We start from the raw sequence: 18,778 nt of genomic DNA, 5'->3' as shown, positions 1-18,778 counted from the left end.
AAATAACCAAGATTAGAGCAGAATTAAATGACATAGAGACTAGAAGCACAATTCTAAGGATCAATGAATCCAAGAGTTGGTTTTTTGAAAAGATAAACAAAATAGACAAGCCTTTAAGTAGGCTCATCAAGAAAAGAAGAGAGAGTACCCAAATAAACACAATCAGAAATGAAAGAGGAGAAATTACAACTGATACCACAGAAATAGAAGGGATTATAGGAATTATTATGAAGAACTATATGCCAATAAATTTGAAAACCCAGGTGAAATGGACAGATTTCTAGAAAAATATAATCTTCCAAAACTCAATGAAGAAGATATAGAAAGCCTGAACTCACCAATAACAGCAAATGAAATTGAAGCAGTAATCAAAAAACTCCCATCACACAAAAGCCCTGGACCACATGGTTTCACAGGAGAATTCTACAAAGCTTTTAAGGAAGAGCTAATCCTTATTCTTCAAAGACTATTCCAAAATATCCAAAATGATGAGAAACTCCCAAACCATTTTATGAAGCCAGCATCATCCTAATTCCAAAACCAGATAGAGACACAACAAAGAAAGAAAACTTCAGGCCAATATCGCTGATGAACATAGACGCTAAAATCCTCAATAAAATATTGGCAAATCACATCCAACAATACATCAAAAAGATCATACATCACAACCAACTGGGATTCATCCCAGGAATGCAAGGATGGTTCAATATCTGCAAATCAGTAAATGTAATACATCACATAAACAAAAACAAAGACAAAAACCACATGGTCATATCAATAGATGAGGAAAAAGCTTTTGATAAGGTACAACACCCATTTATGATAAAGGTATTCAGCAAACTTGTAACACAGGGAGCATTCCTCGATATAATAAAGGCCATATATGAAAAACCTACAGCCAACATCATACTCAATGAGCAAAAACTAAAAGCTTTTCCACTAAGATCAGGAAGAAGACAAGGTTGTCCACTTTTACCACTTCTACTTAATATAGTATTGGAAGTTTTAGCCTCAGCAATTAGGCAAGAAAAGGAAATAAAAGCATTCAAATTGAAAAGGAGGAAACAAAACTGTCATTGTTTGCAGATGACATGATAGTGTACATAGAAGATCCTATAGCCTCTACCAAAAAACTACTCCAACTAATAAATGAATTTGGCAGAACAGCAGGATACAAAGTTAATATCCAGAAATCAAAGGCATTTTTGTATACTAACAATGAATCAGTAGAAGCAGAAATCAAGAAAAAATCCCATTCAATATAGCAAAAACAAAAGTAAAATATCTGGGAATAAATCTAACCAAAGAGGTAAAAGACCTGTATGCAGAAAACTACACAGCACTGAAGAAAGAAATCAAGGATGGCAAAAACAAATGGAAACATATAGCGTGTTCATGGATTGGAAGAATTATCATCAAAATGTCCATACTACCCAAAGCAATTTACAGATTTATTGCAATACCTAATAAAGTACCAATGGCATATTTCATAAACATAGAACAAACACTTCAAAAATTTATATGGAACCATAAAAGACCCCGAATAGCAGCTGCAATGTTAAGAAAGAAGAACAAAGTAGGAGGGATCACAATACCTGATATCAAACTCTATTACAAGGCCACTGTAACCAAAACAGCATAAAAACAGGCACATAGAGCCATGGAACAGAATAGAGAACCCAGAAATAAACCCAACTTTCTACAGTCAATTAATATTCGACAAAGGGTGCAGTAACACAAATGGGATAAAGAGCCTTTTCCACAAATGGTGTTGGGAGAACTAGACAGCTACATGCAAAAAAAAATGAAACGTAAGCACCAACTTACATCATACACCAAAATAAATTCAAGGTGGATAAAAAACTTAAATATAAGCCGTGACACCATTCAAGTCCTGGAGGAGAACATTGGCAGGAAAATCTCAGATATTTCACGCAGCATCATTTTCCCTGACATGTCCTCTAGAACAAGGAATATAAAGGAAAGAATAAACAAATGGGATCTCATCAAAATAAAAAGCTTCTGCACAGCTAAAGAAAACAGCATTAAAATAAAAAGACAACCGACTGTATGGGAAAATATATTTGCCAATGATACCTCAGACAAAGGTTTAATCTCCAAAATATACAAAGAACTCACATGACTTCACTCTAAGAAGACAACTAACCCAATTAAAAAATGGGGAAAGGACTTGAACAGACACTTCTGCAAGGAGGACATACAGAGGATCCAGAGACACATGAAGAGATGCTCAATATCACTTGCTATCAGAGAGATGCAAATTAAAACTACAATGGGATACCACTTTACACCGGTGGGAATGGCTATGATAAGCAAAGAAACAAACAACAAGTGCTGGAGAGTGTGTGGGGAAAAGCGGACTCTGGTCCACTGTTGGTGGGATTGCAGACTGGTACAGCCATTATGAAAAACAGTATGGGATTTTTCTCAGAAAACTAAAATTGGGCCTGCCTTTTGACCCAGCAATTCCACTGCTAGGATTGTATCCTAAGAACCCTAAAACACCAATCTCAAAGAACCTGTGCACCCCAATGTTCCTAGCAGCACAATTTACAATAGCCAAGAATTGGAAGCAACCTAGGTGCCTGTCAGTAAATGAATGGATCAAGAAACTATGGTACATATATACAATGGAATTTTATGCTGCAGAAAGAAAGAAGGAGCTCCTACCTTTTGCAACAGCATGGATGGAACTGGAAAGCATTATGCTGAGTGAAATAAACCAGGTGTTGAAGGACAAATACCATATGATCTCACCTTTAAGAGGAAGCTAAACAACGAAACAAACAAGCAAGCAAAATATAACCAAAGACACTGAAATAGAGAACAGGCTGACAGTGACCAGAGGGGAGAGGGGAGGGAATTTCAGGGGAAATAGGGGAGGGATTTAGAGGAACATATATAAAGGGTACATGGACAACAACTGAGAAGGGTAGAAATGGAAGGGGGGAGTACGGGGGTGGGATAGGATGGGAGTAATAGACAGAAAACTGTACTTGAAAAATAATTAAATTAAAAAATTGGCAAAAACAAAACCAAACAAAACAAATGATGATGTGTCTTGAAGTGGGCCTCTTTGGGTTCCTCTTGATTGTGACTCTGTGGTTTCTGGATTTGTGTTACTTTTTCTCTCATCAAATTAGGAAAGTTGCCCATCATGACTTTTTCAAATAGGTTTTCTATCCCTTGTTCTTCTTCGTCTCCTTCTGGTATGAATATTGTTATGTTTGATATTGTCTTGCATTTCTCTTAATTCTTCTTCATTCTTTCTGAGCCTATTTTCTTTTTCTTGCTCTTTCTGGGTGTTTTTTATTCTTTTTTGTCCTTCCTTCAACCAGCTGATCTGATTTTCTGCTTCATCAATCCTGCCTTTGATTTCTTCTACTGTGTTCTTCAGTTCAGAAATTGTATTCTTCATTTCCTCTTGGCCCTTGTTGATAGTTCCTCTTTCCTCTTTTATGTTGAGGTAGTTTGCAGTGTGTTTATTGTAGTTTCCCTATAGTTTCTGGAACTTCACTGTGATCTCATTGAGCTTCCTGATAACCATAGCTTTGAATTCAATATCTGATAGTTGAGTTGCCTCTATTTCATTTAGCATTCTTTCTGAGGCTTCCTCTTTCCCTTTCATTTGGGTATTATTTTTTGTCTTCCCATTGTTTGTGAGAGTCTTCTTTTTTTAGCCTCAGCTTCTTAAATTAATTTGTTCTGGCTTCCTGGGTTTATGCTGTGAACTTCTGTGGTAGAATACCTGTGGAATCCAGTGGTGCATTCTCCTTGATCTTCCCAGCTCACTGGTCTTGGGCTGTCATCTAATTTGGCTCTATGTTTGTCTTGGTTTTTATGGTTGTTGGGTCTTTCTTTGGTGGATCCTTACTATCAGCTGGTTAAGTGGGGGGTCACTCTGTCTACCACCTCTTATATTTTGTTTTGATGTGTTTTCTGGGATGGTTTTGTTGAAGCTTGTTCTTTTGTGTGTGCAAGGTTTTGAGGACTGTCTTGCTCCTATTCAGTTGTTTGTTCTGGGTAATTTCTCCACTGTTTAGTTGTATTTCTAGATATGCCCTGGATTGAGGATAGTGTGGCTTCCACTCCTTCCTTTACCTTCTTCTGTTGTTATCTCTTGGTGGTTCCTTTGTTGTTAGATTCCTGTTCCAGGGGGTATCCTGGTGTTCACTGATTCTACCTACTCTTTTTGTGATCAGTTGGAGGGGGAAAGCAAAGTGATTTAAGACAGCAAGAGAGTATTCTATGATATTTACAGTAGCAGCCATTGGAGAAGAGATAGGAGATCCTTTGGCTATATATAGTGTTAACTGTGGTATTCCACCCAACTACCCACTTTTAAGAAAGGATGGAAAGAAGATAAGACACTTGTTGGGAAGAGAAGAATTGTGAGTTGGATCTAAAAGCAGTGAGGTTGTGGAAGGTCAGATTCTGAGGTAAGGTGAGAATAAAGGATAGTAATTAGGTCTAGTGTGTGAGAGAATAGAGTTAACCACTACAGTAATAGAGTTCAGGAAACTGTTAAGTGGACTAAGATCTGGGAGGGTTATTGTGTAGTATTTATAATAGTTTGGAACAGCTATTATTTCCAATAATATTAGAGCAACAATCATATGACAAAATCTATGTGATCTGGATAACAAGAACAGGGAGTATAGGACCTTGAATAGTGTGCTAATGGAGCACAAGTGAAGTGAAGGGCAGTAAATTAGCAACACACTATGAAAGAGAGAACAGGGGAAACTGTCTTGGAATCTCCTTATTTGGCCTTTTATCTTGATTGAGAGCCTTGCTGGGTAAAGTAGCCTTTACCCAGCTAATGATACAATTTAACCAGCCAAGCAAAGAAGACTATGCAGAAAGAAGAGAAATACAAAAATACTATTAAAATAAAAGATATAAGAATAATGAAAAATAATAACACAAATATGCAATAAGTTGCAGGTTCTCTGTAATAGGATAGTAAAATTTATCTCACTGTCTTTGCTGTTGGGATGCCTCCTCTTTGGGTTACTCTGGTCTTTTCACAGTCCCAGGTTTTTTGTCTCATTTGTGGGTATTTAAAAAAAAGTAAAGGAGGAGAAGAAAAGGAAGAAAGGAAAAAGAAATAAAATGGAAAGCACAGAAGAAGGAATAAAACAAGAAATAAGGAAAGAGATGAAAAAGAAATTGAGAGGTAAAAAAATAATAAAAAATAAAAACTAAGTAAGTACTTAAAAAATAAGCCTCTTGCTGTTCCCAAACTGGCCAAACTGGTTTTTGCTCTCTTCCTGGCTAAAGCAGGCTGAGGGGTGATTGGTTTTGCTTTCTCCCAGATCCACACTCCCACAATCTTCCCAGGGCTAGCCCAAGCACTCTCTCCTGAGCTAGCCTGGAGCCTCTCCCTGGAATTTTGGGTATGGTATCCAGGCCTTCCTCAGAGCACCACTCTCACCAGGTTGTGGACACACATGCTCAGCCAAGCCACGTCTGGTCTCTCAGTCTGGTCTCTTAGTTTTGGATGCACACCCTTCCCAAGGCTACAGGAGTGCATGCAGGGAGCTCCACCCAAGGAGCGCTGCCAGGCTGGGTGGGGAGGAAGCCGAGTGATTGCAGCAGGAGAATTACCCAAACAGTGTTTCTTTTTTCACTTTTTCTTTTTGAGAAATTCCTCCTACTCAAGCCTGCCACTCGGTACAATGGCCTGGTCTCTTACAGAGTCCAATTCTCCAGCCAGACAGGTGAATACTGAAGTCAGGGCCCATCACGTTGGACTCTCAACTCTCCCCAGCAGAACTCTGTGGGTTCTCACAGCCCCTGAGTATTTGCCACTTAGTGCTTATTCTCCTCTCTGTGACTTCAACCAAATCTGTCCTGGTGCTGCAAAAACCTTGTTTGGCCGGAGAGGGAGCAGTGGACCCAGCTCTCTCCCAAGAACCCTGTGGCAGACCCAGCCAGTGCCTGGCCTAGGGCTGCAGCTGCCCTGGTCCCTGCACTTGTCCCTGGGATCTTATTGTCCTGAAGCACTCTCCTTACCATCTGGCTTTTCAATGTCTGCTACAATTTTTGGTGTCCTATTTTCATATATGCTGGGGTACTGTTGGCTGTTAGCTCTGTTCCTCTATAGATCAGCAAGGTTTTTCTCCTGTGTGTAGGTGGAAGTGGAATTTGCTCCCTCCTACCTCACCACCATCTTCCTCCTATATCAGTATTCAGCCTTTAAAAAAGAAATCTTGACATATACAACAATATGAGTGAACCCAGACAACATTATGCTAAGTGAAATAAACCAGTTATAGAAGAAGTAGTATTACATGGCTCTGATTTTATGAGGTATCTAAAATAGTTAAATAAAAATAATAGAAACAGAGAGTAAAATGGTTGCTTTCCTGGGGCTAGGGCGGGGGCCTAAAATAAAGGGTTGTTTTTCAGCTATTATAAAATTTCAGTGATACAATGCAAATACATTCCAGAGATCTGCTATACAATATAACCCCTATAGTTAACAATATTGCATTGTATTTCTAAAAATATGTTAAGAAGGTGGATCGTGTTTTAAGCATTAGTACCACATTATTTTTTTTATAAAAGACATTTAGGTGGGAAATTTACTGGTCATCACTCCCTGCATGTAATGCATGCTATATTATACACCAAAATATGCAGGGTTTTAAGAAAATATGCATTTCTAAGGTTTAAATCTTACAGTAGCTTCAAACTAAAGTGATGTCTTACCAAGAAGCTGCTAAGTTATAAGAGGCCACGTTTCTGTGTTGCTAAAAGAGGCCATAAGAGGGTAGGTGGAGGCAGTCTGGCTTCCTCACCTATGTGTCTACAATTAAGGGCAGCAACTAAGGGAAGCAGTGTTCCCATAGCCTTGAGACTGGATCTGATAAACTGTTCCCATAACATAAAGAGGGCTCACATACACAGAATTATGTTATGTTATGTAATGTTCTAGCAGTTTTCTGCCTTTGTTTCCCTCTAATACTTAAACAGGTATGAAATCACTACTAGGGGTGGTGATGATGAGACACACACAAGGGGACAGGTACCACTGTGAGTGCCATGCTGGGGAGAAAAAGCCATAATGTGTGACATGCAGGGAGACAAGCATTTTGCAGTGTGCGTGGCTCACCCACCCATGAATAAAAACATCCCAACGGCTCCGTGAATATTATTCCATCTGCATGAATACCATGGACCTGCCCAGCCTTGAAAGGTTGCAACACAATTGGAGTAGCCATCAGAATTTGTCAAAGAATAGTATGGCTCCTGCACCCTGGGAAGGGGGGCTTGGAGTGGCCAGTCACTGTCAGGTAGTATTCAGTGGCTGGGCTCCTGGTAGCTTGACCTTCCACACCATGACTGGTTCATAGACACAGTGGGAAAAGCCCACTGTGGTGGGGAAGACTCTAGAAAAGCCCAGTACCTGGCAGCCAAGGGGCTTGTGGGCTGGGTGTTTCTTTCAGACTAGTTTTGAGACACAGCAAAGTTCCAAGAGAGGGAGTAGAAGCCCTTAAGGCTGAAGAAGAGAAGACCCACTTCCCGACTCTATGAACTTACTCAAACACAAAGGAAAAGGAAAATAAAAGCCCAGAAGGCTTGAGTTTGCACCCTGGTAAAAAGCCTCTGAGCAGTTGAGCTGCTGTAATCCCTTCTCCTATTCACAGTAAGCAATTCAGGGGGAGTTGGAAAAGAAACAGAGTTCCCTGAGGGCAACAAACTGTGGCTTCTGGGGGGAGTTTGGGTCTTGGAATCCCCTTCCTTCCCCTTCCTCACACAGGCGTTGGAACACAGTTGCTGAGAGTGACCAGCTGGAGGGCCCACCCAAGCCAGGTACTCTGGCAGCAGCACCAGTACCTGGAAGGCTCTGCTTCCAGCACACTGACCAGAAGAGGCAGGGAACCTTGTGGGTGAGCAGTGTGGGCTGCTGTGCCTGTGGGTCAAAGCCGGGTGCTCAGAGCTGAGCTTTGCAGCAGTGTTCCAGGAAGAGAAGTGGCCATAGAAGTTGTTAGAGATAGTGGCATGACCTGAGAGGCTGTGACAAAGCAGGCTGGAGCTGGCGTGAGAAGGGGAAGTAGGTGCTGGCACCTGGAAAGCTCACTGACAGGGAGGGGGCCAGAGAGCCATGGTGGCATCAGCAGCAGGTGAGCTCAGCACCTGTCAGAGAGGCCCTAGAAGATGAAAGCAGCACCTGAAGCCACAGAGACAGCACTTGCAGGAGTTGCTGAAACAGTGCCGTGGTGACCTGAGGGGATGCAGTGACAGCACCAACAACCAGTGCCCATAATGTGCAAGTGTAGCTCCTGGTTCTTGCACACTGGCATGTCGTGCTGACCTAAATTATCTGTCCAAACCCCAGGGGTGTGACCTAAAAGGGCTAGCCCTGTGCATCTAAAGGGCTATTTGGCTTTGTCAACCTCCCAAGAATAGAGAGGAAATATCCTGCTAGACCCTGTGAGCTAGATGTGTATGTGGCACAGGAAGGCTTCGGATGGGATTTGTGGCAGTGATCAGAATGGCTTCACCAACACTTAGGTCTCTGCTACCAACTATGGAGTGGTACTCCTTGATTAAAAGGTAGTTGGTCACAGTATATGCTGCCCTGTTGACTGCAGAAACCATAACAAGACCTGCCCCCATGAAAGTTAAAACAATGTATCCCATTGCAGGGTGGGTCCAGGACTGGATGGTCAACCCTCATAGTGGGACAGCTCAGAAGCCCACATAGGCTAAGCAAGGGGCCTTACCAGCAACAAAGGAATACTCTGTTCACTAGCCAGTTGAGGGCTGAGCTACAGGAAGTGTTAGGTCCAGCTATTTATGTAGATGAGAAATATTCTGCTCTTGTCCCCAGAGAAGAGAGGAAAGCCAGCCCCTCTCAGGAAGGGCAGGCACCTATTCCATCAGATGCACGGTACACTTATGGGTCCAGCAGGGGTCAGCCTGCTGTGTGGACTGCCCTAACAATCTGACCAGAGATAAACACAATTTGGTTTTACCCTAGCGTGGAACAGAGCAGCCAATGGGCAGGACTCTGTGCCATATGGCTCTTGGTGGCCAACGAGGCAACACCCTTATTTGTACAGATAGTAAGTCAGTGTACTGGAGGCTGATGTTATGGATCTCTCCATGGCATATGGATAAATGGATGGTTGTATATAGACCATTATAGGGACAGGCTTTGTGGAAAGATTTATGAGAGTTAAGTCACAAGAAACAAATCACTGTATATCATGTTACTGGACATGCACTTCTTGCTTCCCCTGGGAATGATGAAGCTGATATTTTAGCCAAGGTGTACTGGCTAGAAACGGTACCTGCCAGTCCCTCAGGAAGGGAACTAGCCCAGTAGCTACACCATGGCATGGCAATATTCTCTTGCCCACTCCAGAAGTCCTGGAGTGAGGGCAAACTGTCACTTGAATGTGTCCTTGAGAAATGACAGACCTCCACATGCATTGTGGCTCTCATTCTCCCTTGGGGACAAGGAATGGAGAAAAAACAAATAATGCCATGGGTGATTGGGACATGGCCCCCAGTCTTAAAGGTGACATATCCTTTAAGGGCCATCAGACCACAAAATGCTTCATTGTGGCACATTCGTGATTTCCCAATGGCTCATTTTGAGTTTTCCTCTGTTATTACAAGTAGATGCTGAGATCCCAGTTGAGGCTTGAAAATTCTGGTATTCGTGCCCAGGAAAAGCCCCTCTGACAGCCTGACTAGAAACTTTCTTGTACATTGTCTGTGGGTTGTGACTTGCCTTTACTGGTGCCTACAACGGCTCTGTCTTTTCACTCTTGGAGTGCACGGTAACATCTAAGTGGACTAGGTTCCTACCTATGCTTCAGTGGCTGACCAATCAAGTGCTGGATCTGCACTGAACTCCCCCTGAGCATGTCAGCTAGCCTCCTGTGGTGCTTCTCTCCTGCTTCTGTCTCAAATTGGACTTGGCTTCAAAACCAGCGAAAGGGAGAACATCCCTGTGGAATGCTATCTGGACTGACATCTATCTTGGGGCAACACAGTGGTATGACCTGCCCGGGCCATTAAGCAGCTACTATATGGGATGGCTCAGGGTGGCTCACAGCTGAGGCTGTGGAGCTGGCTGAACCAGCTCCCCTTTGCATTGAGAACTCCAAAGGACAAGCCCTGGTGGGCTGGACTCTGATGGGTCTGTGTTCTTGGACATTGCTGGAAGGTACAGAATGATGTGTGGGCTGTAGTTGCTACTGGGACCCTCTGGGTGGGTCCCATGAGTGGCCTTGCTTGTATGGGAATTGGACTGGCCATCGTACCTAGGTGTGGCCTGATTACCTGTATTTGACTGTGTGCTATTGAAGCTTGTAATGGTTTTCTTTTTGTACTGTTGGTGCAGCAATACTTGTGTTTTTGTTTGCTTGTTATTATAGCCTATACTGCTGTTGTGGATTATGGATGCAGGGCTCTGCCCTCCTTCCTAAGGGAACCTCTCAGAAGACATCCTAGTGCAGATTGTAAGGTGAGGAACTCAGGAGGGGTGGATGGTAGGGTAAGTCTGGCTTCCTCACATAGGTGTCTGGGTAACTAAGGGAAGCAGTGTTCCCTTAGCCTTGGAGGGACCTGATAAATAGTGTTCCGATAGCCTTGAGACTGGGTCCAATAAACTGTTACCATATAACACAAAGTGGGCTTGCATGCACAGAATTATGTTATGTAATGTTCTGGCAGTTTTCTGGCTTTTTCCCCTGTAGTATTTAAACAGATAGGGACTCCCTGCTGGGGGCAATGATGATGAGACACACAAAAGGGGACAGGTGCCACTATAGGTGACATGTTGGGGAGCAAGGGCAACTATGTGTGACATGTAGGGAAACAAGCAGCTTTCAGTGTGTGTGGTTCACTCACCCATGAATAAAGGCATCCCAGTGGCTCCATGAATATTATTCTGTCTGCTAAAATACCATGGACCTGCCCAGCCTTGAAAGGTCACAACACACCTCTGTGTTTAGTACCTGGTGGACTCACTTTGTTTTGTATTAATATTTTATATTTATTTATAAACTGATATGGACATTTGTCTCAGAAGACCATGTAATATTTTATTATGGAGGGAATGTGGTTTCACTAATTCATTCAATTGAGCCATTACTATGTTTCATGCACTCAGTATATGTTCAAGTGCTGGAGATATGGTTATGAGTGGCCATATCACCAGTCTTTAGTATAAGTAGGGAAGACAGACAGACAGACGTAATGCCTTTGTGAAGAAGTGCTGGGAAGAAAGATCTAATGAAGTGACGTAGTGAGTCTCATGAATCTGAGGAAAAATCACTCCAGGCAGAAGGACTGACACCCACAGAGATCCTGGAATGGAAATGCACTTGACTGATTTGAGGAATAACATGGTCAGTAGAGTTGGAGTAAGGGGATTAAAGGGAGACAACTGTACTAGAACAACAATAAAAAAAGAATATAAATGAGTTTTTAGAACAAGGAATTCTGTATGCATATGTGATGGACTATAGAAATGATCCCTGAAAGTATAGTCTTTCTGTATGCATATGTGTTGTGGAGAAAGGCATCTTTGTGTGTTCAATTCTTGGCTGTACCACTGTGTGACTTTTTAAAAAAGCTTTCAATTTATCTAGATGCTGGTTTCCTCATCTGTAAAATGGGGCAATGCCACAATCTTCTCACATTACTCTTATGAGGATATATATGAAATTACACATAAGACCTTTGTACAATGTATTGCACATGACAAATACTCTTTAGCTATGTTATCAACATATATAATTAGTCATAACCGTGGAGAAGAATGGATGGTTTTCTGACAGGGACTGTAGTTATATGGTATCCCACATACTAATACAAATCTGGTCCATTAAGTGAATTAGAAGAAACAACCCTTTAGCCCTTTTGTGGGCACAATTTAACTCTGCATTAAGTTTGAAATATCATCAGGCTGTTTCCCAAAACATCTAGCAAGCAGGTATTCATTATCTCAAGGACTTTTGCATAGTTCTGAGTCTAGGCCAAAACTTCTAGGCTGAGACACCTGATTTTGTAAACATTCTGATGATGTATTCACTTCTCCTGGAAAGAGTCTTTTATATACCAGGATGTCATAGATAGAGGGATCCTTGTAATCTATGTGACTTGGTACATGTATTGTTTAGCTTACTGTAATAACAACAATGTGAAGAGGTTGCCAACATACTAATTTAAAATGTAAGTGACTCTACCAGAATTTGCATTTCAGGGTCTGTAGGTCATTGCAGTTACTCCATAGACTGAGTTTCACAGGAAGGGAGAGCATAATCAAAGGAAGATTTGAGGTACACATGGAACTAAACAAAAAAGAGTGATTTGCATGAAATATTTGAAAAGATCAAGCTAATATATTTCACCACAGGACTTGCTAGGGGCAAGGCAATTTCAGAACTTTATTAGTTACAATACTCTATCTCCATGTAAAGGATGATCCTAACAATGGGTCTGAAATTTTTGAAGTCCTCTGGTTATTATTCCATCTCCCCACTCATTCTTCCAACGGACATTGACTGTATTTTCTCTTTTTAAAATTTAATTATTGTTCAACTACAGTTTTCTGTATTCTACCCCTATCCCAGACGAGCCCCCCAGTTCTCCCCACATCCCTCACATTGCCACCCCTCTTAGTTTTTGTCCATGTGTCCTTTATACTTGTTCCTGTGAACCCTTCCCCTTTTCCCCTGAAATTCCCTCCCCTCTCCCCTCGGGTCCCTGTCAGCACGTTCTGTATTTCAGTGTCTTTGGTCATATTTTGCTTGCTTGTTTGTTTTGTTGTTTAGCTTCCTATTAAAGGTGAGGTCATATGGTATTTGTCTTTCAACACCTGGCTTATTTCACTCAGAATAATGCTTTCCAGTTCCATCCACGCTGTTGCAAAGGGTAGTAGCTCCTTCTTTCTTTCTGCTGCATAGAATTCCATTATGTAAATGCACCATAGTTTTTGGATCCATTCATTTACTGATGGGCACCTAGGTTGCTTCCAATTCTTGGCTATCATAAATTGTGCTGCTATGAACATTAGGGTGCATAGGATCTTTTGGATTGGTGTTTCAGGGTCCTTAGGATATAAGCCCAGCAGTGGAATTGCTGGGTCAAAAAGCAGGTCCATTTTTACTTTTCAGAGAAAATTTCATACTATTTTATTTAGTGGTTGTACCAGTCTGCAATCCCACCAACAGGGAACTAAGGTCCCCTTTTCTCCACAACCTCTCCAGCACTTGTTGTTTGTTGCTTTGTTTATGATATGGCCATTCTGACTAATGTAAAGTGGTATCTCATTGTGGTTTTAATTTGCATCTCTCTATATTGAACATCTTTTCATGTGTCTCTGGATCCTCTGTATGTCCTCCTTGCAGAAGTGTCTGCTCAAGTCCTTTGCCCATTTTTTAATTGGGCTGCTTGACTTCTTAGAGTGGAGTCATGTAAGTTCTTTGTATATTTTGGAGATTAAGCCCTTGCCTGAGGTATCATGGGCAAATATGTTTTCCCATACAGCTGGTTCTCTTTTTGTTTTAATGCTGTTTTCTTTAGCTATGCAGAAGCTTTTAATTTTGATGACATCCCATTTGTTTATTCTTTCCTTTATGTTCCTTGCTATAGAGGACATATCAGCAAAAATGTTGCCTCATGAAATATCTGATATTTTCCTGCCAATGTTTTCCTCAGGGACTCTAATGGTGTCACGGCTTATATTTAATTCTTTTATCCACCTTGAATTTATTTTGGTGTATGGTTTAAGTCAGTGCTCAAGTTTCATTTTTTTGCACGTAGCTGTCCAGTTCTCCCAACACCATTTGTTGAAGAGGCTATTTTTACTCCATTTTATGTTGCTGCCACATTTGTCGAATATTAATTGCCTGTAGAGACTTGGGTTTATTTCTGGGCTCTCTGTTCTGTTCCATTGGTCTATATGCTTGTTTTTATGCCAGTACCAGGCTGTTTTGATTAAAGTGGCCTTGTAATACAGTTTGGTATCAGGTATTGTGATCCCTCCTACTTTGTTCTTCTTTTTCAAAATTGCAGCTGCTATTCAGAATCATTTATGGTTACATATAAATTTTTGAGCTGTTTGTTCTATGTCTGTGAAATATGCCATTGGTACTTTAATCGGTATTGCATTGAATCTGTAAATTGCTTTGGATAGTATGGACATTTTGATGATGTCAATTCTTCCGATCCATGAACACGGGATATGTTTCCATTTGTTTGTGTCTTCTTTGATTTCTTTCTCCAGTGTTGTGTAGTTTTCTGGATACAGGTCTTTTACCTCCTTGGTTAGGTTTATTCCTCGGTATTTTATTTTTCTTTTTGCTATATTGAATGGGATTTTTTTCTTGATTTCTGCTTCTACTGATTCATTGTTAGTATACAAAAATGCCTTTGATTTCTCGATATTGACTTTGTATACCACTATTTTGCCAAATTCATTTATTAGTTGGAGCAGTTTTTTGGTAGAGTCTATAGGATTTTCTATGTACACTATCATGTCATCTGCAAACAATGCCAGTTTTGTTTCCGCCTTTAAGATTTGGATGCCTTTTATTTCCTTTTCTTGTCTGACTGCTGTGGCTAGAACTTCCAATACTATATTGAATAGAAGTGGTGAAAGGGGACAACCTTGTCTTGTTACTGATCTAGGTGGAAAAGATTTTAGTTTTTGCCCATTGAGTATGATGTTGGCTGTAGGTCTCTCATATATGGCCTTTATTATATTGAGGAACACTCGGTCTATTCCCACTTTTTTGAGTGCTTTTATCATAAATGGGTGCTGTACATCACCAAAAGCTTTTTCTGCATCTATTAATGTGATCATGTGATTTTTGTCTTTGTTTTTGCTTATGCAATGTATTACATTTACTGATTTGCAAATATTGAACCATCTTTGTATCCCTGGGATGAATCTCACTTGGTCATTGTGTATGATGTTTTTAATGTATTGTTGGATTCAATTTGCCAATATTTTTGAGGATTTTAACATCTATGTTCATCAGCTATATTGGCCTGAAGTTTTCTTTTCTTGTTGTGTCTTTATCTAGATTTGGAATTAGGATGATGCTGGCTTCATAAAAATAATTTAGATGTCTTCCATCACTTTGGATTTTTTGGAATGGTTTGTGAAGTATAGGCGTTAGCTCTTCCTTAAGTGCTTTGTAGAATTCTCCTGTGAAACCATCTGGTCCAGGGCTTTTGTGTGATGGGAGTTTTTTGATTACTGTTTGAATTTCATCTGCTGTTATTGGTCAGTTCAGGCTTTCTGCTTCTTCTTCATTGAGTTTTGGAAAAATATGTTATTCTAGAAATTTGTCCATTTCACCTAGGTTTTCAAATTTCTTTTTTTTAAATTGTATGTGTTTATCTTTAGAGGGGAAGGGAAGGAGAGAGGGAGAGAAATATCAATGTAGTGTTGCTTATCATGCATCCCCTGATGGTAACTGGCCTGCAACCCAGGCATTTGCCCTGACTGGGAATCAAACCATGATCGTTTGGTTAGCAGGCCCGCGCTCAACCCACTGAGCTACACCAGCTAGGGCTATCAAATTTCTTGGCATATAGTTCTTCATAGTAATTTCTCACAATCCCTTCTATGTCGGCGGTGTCAGTTGTAATCTCTCCTCTTTCATTTCTAATTGTGTTTATTTGATTCCTCTCTCTTCTTTTCTCGATGAGCCTATTTAAATGTTTGTCGATTTTGTTTATCTTTTCAAAAAAAAAAGCTCCTCGATTCACTGTTCCTTAGAATTGTGCTTTTAGTTGCTATGTCATTTAATTCTGCTCTGATCTTGGTTATTTCCATCCTTCTACTTGCTCTGGGCTGTCTTTGTTGCTGTTCCTGGAATTCTTGTAGGCGTAGGTTTAGGTTGCTTATTCGAAATGTTTCTGTCTTATTTAGACAGGACTGTATTGCTCTGAACGTTCCTCTCAAGACTGCTTTCGCTGTGTCCCATGAGTTTTGGGTTGTTGTGAGTTCATTTTCATTTGTTTCCATAAACTTTTTTGATATTTTTCTAATTTTATTCTTGATCCATTTATTGTTTAATAGCATGCCATTCAATCTCCATGATTTTGAGTGTTTTGGGTTTTTTCCCCTGGGCTTGGTTTGTAGTTTCAGAACCTTGTGGTTGGAGAAAATGCTCAGTATGATTTTAATTTTTTGAATTTGTTGAAGCTCATTTTGTGTCCCATCATGTGGTCTATCTTTGAAAATATTCCATGTGCATTTGCAAAGAATGTGTATTTAGCTTCTTTGAGATGAAGGGCTCTCTATATATCAGTTAAGTCCATTTCTTCTAGGGTGTTGTTCAATGGCACAATATCTTTGTTGTTATTTTGTTTGAAAGGTCTGTTCATTTTTGACAGTGGGGTATTAAAATCCCCTACTATAATTGTTTTGCTGTCAATATCTTTCTTAAAGTCCTCTAAGGTTTTCTTTATATATTTTGATGCTCCTATGTTGAGTGCATATATATTTATGATTTTTGTGTCTACGATTTTGGTGGATTCTTCCTTTGAGCATTATGAAGTCACTTTCTGGGTCTCCTTTTATGGCCCTATTTTTAATGTTATTTTGTCTGATATGAGTATTGCTACCCTGGCTTTTTGTTCTTGTCCATTTTCTTGGAAAATTTGTTTCAACCCTTTACTTTTAGTCTGTGTAGCTCTTTTATCCTGAGGTGGGTCTCTTGTTGACCGAATATGTGTGGGTCATGCTTTCTTATCCATTCAGCTGTTCTATGTGCTTTGATTGGAACATTTAATCCATTTACGTTTAAGGTTATTATTCATAGGTACTTATTCATTGCCATTTTTTTAGCTGGGTTCCTCTCTTTGTTTTTCTTCCTTTCCTTAAATCAGTCATTTTAGCATCTGTTTCAGAGCTGGTTGGTTGGAGGCATATTCTTTTATAGATTTTTTTTGTCTTGGAAGCTCTTCATTTGGCCTTCTATCTTGATTCAGTGGGTTGCTGGGTAAAGTAGCCTTGGTTGCAGCCTTGGTAGCCTCTGGTTCTCATTACTTATAGTATTTCTTGCCATTCTCTTCCTGCTTAGAGCATTTCCATTGAGAAGCCAGTAGCAAACCTTATTGGGGCTCCCTTGCTTGTTACTTTCTTTTTCTCCCTTGCTGCCTTTAAGATTCTCTCTTTACCTTGGAATTTTGCCATTTTAATGATTATGTGTCTTGAAGTGGGCCTCTTTGGGTTCCTCTTGATTGGCACTCTCTGTGATTTCTGGATTTGTGTTCATTTTTCTCTCATCAAATTAGGGAAGTTTCCCCTCACTACTTTTTCAAATAGGTTTTCTAGCCCTTGTTGTTCTTCTTCTCCTTCTGGTATCCCTATTATTTGGGTATTATTACATTTCCTATTGTCTTGCACTTCTCTTAATCCCTCTTCATTCTTCCTGAATTTCTTTTCCTTTTCTTGCTCTTTCTTGGAGTTTTTTTCTTCTTTGTCTTCCAACTCACTGATCTGATCTTCTGCTTCATCGATCCTGCTTTTGATTATTTCTACTGTGTTCTTCAGTTCAGAAATTTTATTCTTTGTTTCCTCTTGGCCCTTGCTGATGGTTTCTATTTCCTTTTTCATGTTGATATAGTTTGCAGTGAGTTCATTGTAGCTCCCCTGCAGTTTCTGTTAGCTCATTGTGAGCTCTTTGAAATTCCTGCTTTGAATTCTCTATCTGATAGTAGACTTGCCTCTATTTCATCTAATATTCTCTCTGAGGCTTCCTCCTTTCCTTTCATTTGGGGAATTGTTTCTTTGTCTTCTCATTGTTTGTGAGACTCTTCTTGTTAGCCAAAACTTGTTAAATTGATTTGTTCTGATTCTGTGGATTTAAAAATATGTAATGCTTCATGAATTTTTTGTGTCATCCTTGTGCAGGGGCCATGCTAATCTTCTCTGTATTGTTCCAATTTTAGCATATGTTCTGCTGAAGTGAGCATTGTATTTTCTATTAACTCATTCTTTCTTTGCTGGTCCATTCCCTCAACATCCCCTCAAGATGGAAATGTTTTTTCTTTAGTCATGTTAATATGAGTCAGGTAGAGTTAATGAGGATAAGGACAAGGCAATGTCTTTTTCTTTAAAGTGTTTATATAATCTTTAAACCATTCTATGTTCCTTTTTCTAAAGGCAATTTAATTCCAGGTATTTCCAAGCTATTGCAGGAAGATTTGTAGATACCTTACAGAACTAACAACAAAAATTAATCTACCTGTAGTCTTTCTACATTTTTTTCTTTTTAATTATCTTCTCATATCCTCTTGACATCCTACTTATTCTTCTTTTAAATCTCAGGTTATAGACTATACAGGGCAGCTTTGAACTAGACGTGGAATAGAAAACTTTGCCCCTCCCTAAGTTCTTTCTTACTCACATGTGTACCAATAACTCCCAAAGGGATCTGACATGGAGAAGAGCTGATAATATTCCTCAAACCAGCAAATGTCATTCACAGTTTTGTTTTTGACTTTTTTAAAAAAGTTAATTTAAGATTGAAATTCCAGCCTGATGCTGGCAAACAGCATTTTATGAAATCAATGAATTAGTCATGCAGGCATAGATGAGTGTGAAACAAAGATATCTGCACATGACATTTAGGGTTTCTGCTGATTCCAGAGAGAATGGATTTTACATCAGAGGACACACAAAGTCGTCACAAATATACTTCATATTTGTGTTTCCAGATTCATTGCTCATGGCTAAATTAAAGATAATAGAAATAAGGTCTTATTT

General features: G+C 40.0%; 1 non-coding gene across 1 annotated transcript; it reads right to left on the bottom strand.

Annotated features, from left to right (window-relative positions):
- Positions 1–17,877: 17,877 nt before the first annotated feature.
- LOC118989271 (U6 spliceosomal RNA) lies at positions 17,878–17,983 on the bottom strand. The gene has a single exon (XR_005066984.1). It is a non-coding gene; the product is annotated as a U6 spliceosomal RNA (small nuclear RNA).
- Positions 17,984–18,778: the final 795 nt, after the last annotated feature.

This window comes from Sturnira hondurensis, unplaced genomic scaffold (assembly GCF_014824575.4).
Source record: "Sturnira hondurensis isolate 20B ecotype Veracruz unplaced genomic scaffold, ASM1482457v3 Scaffold0006464, whole genome shotgun sequence".
Lineage (NCBI taxonomy): Eukaryota > Metazoa > Chordata > Mammalia > Chiroptera > Phyllostomidae > Sturnira > Sturnira hondurensis.
The sequence above is the reverse complement of the archived record's forward strand: the minus strand, read 5'-3'. Positions and strand labels throughout refer to the sequence as shown.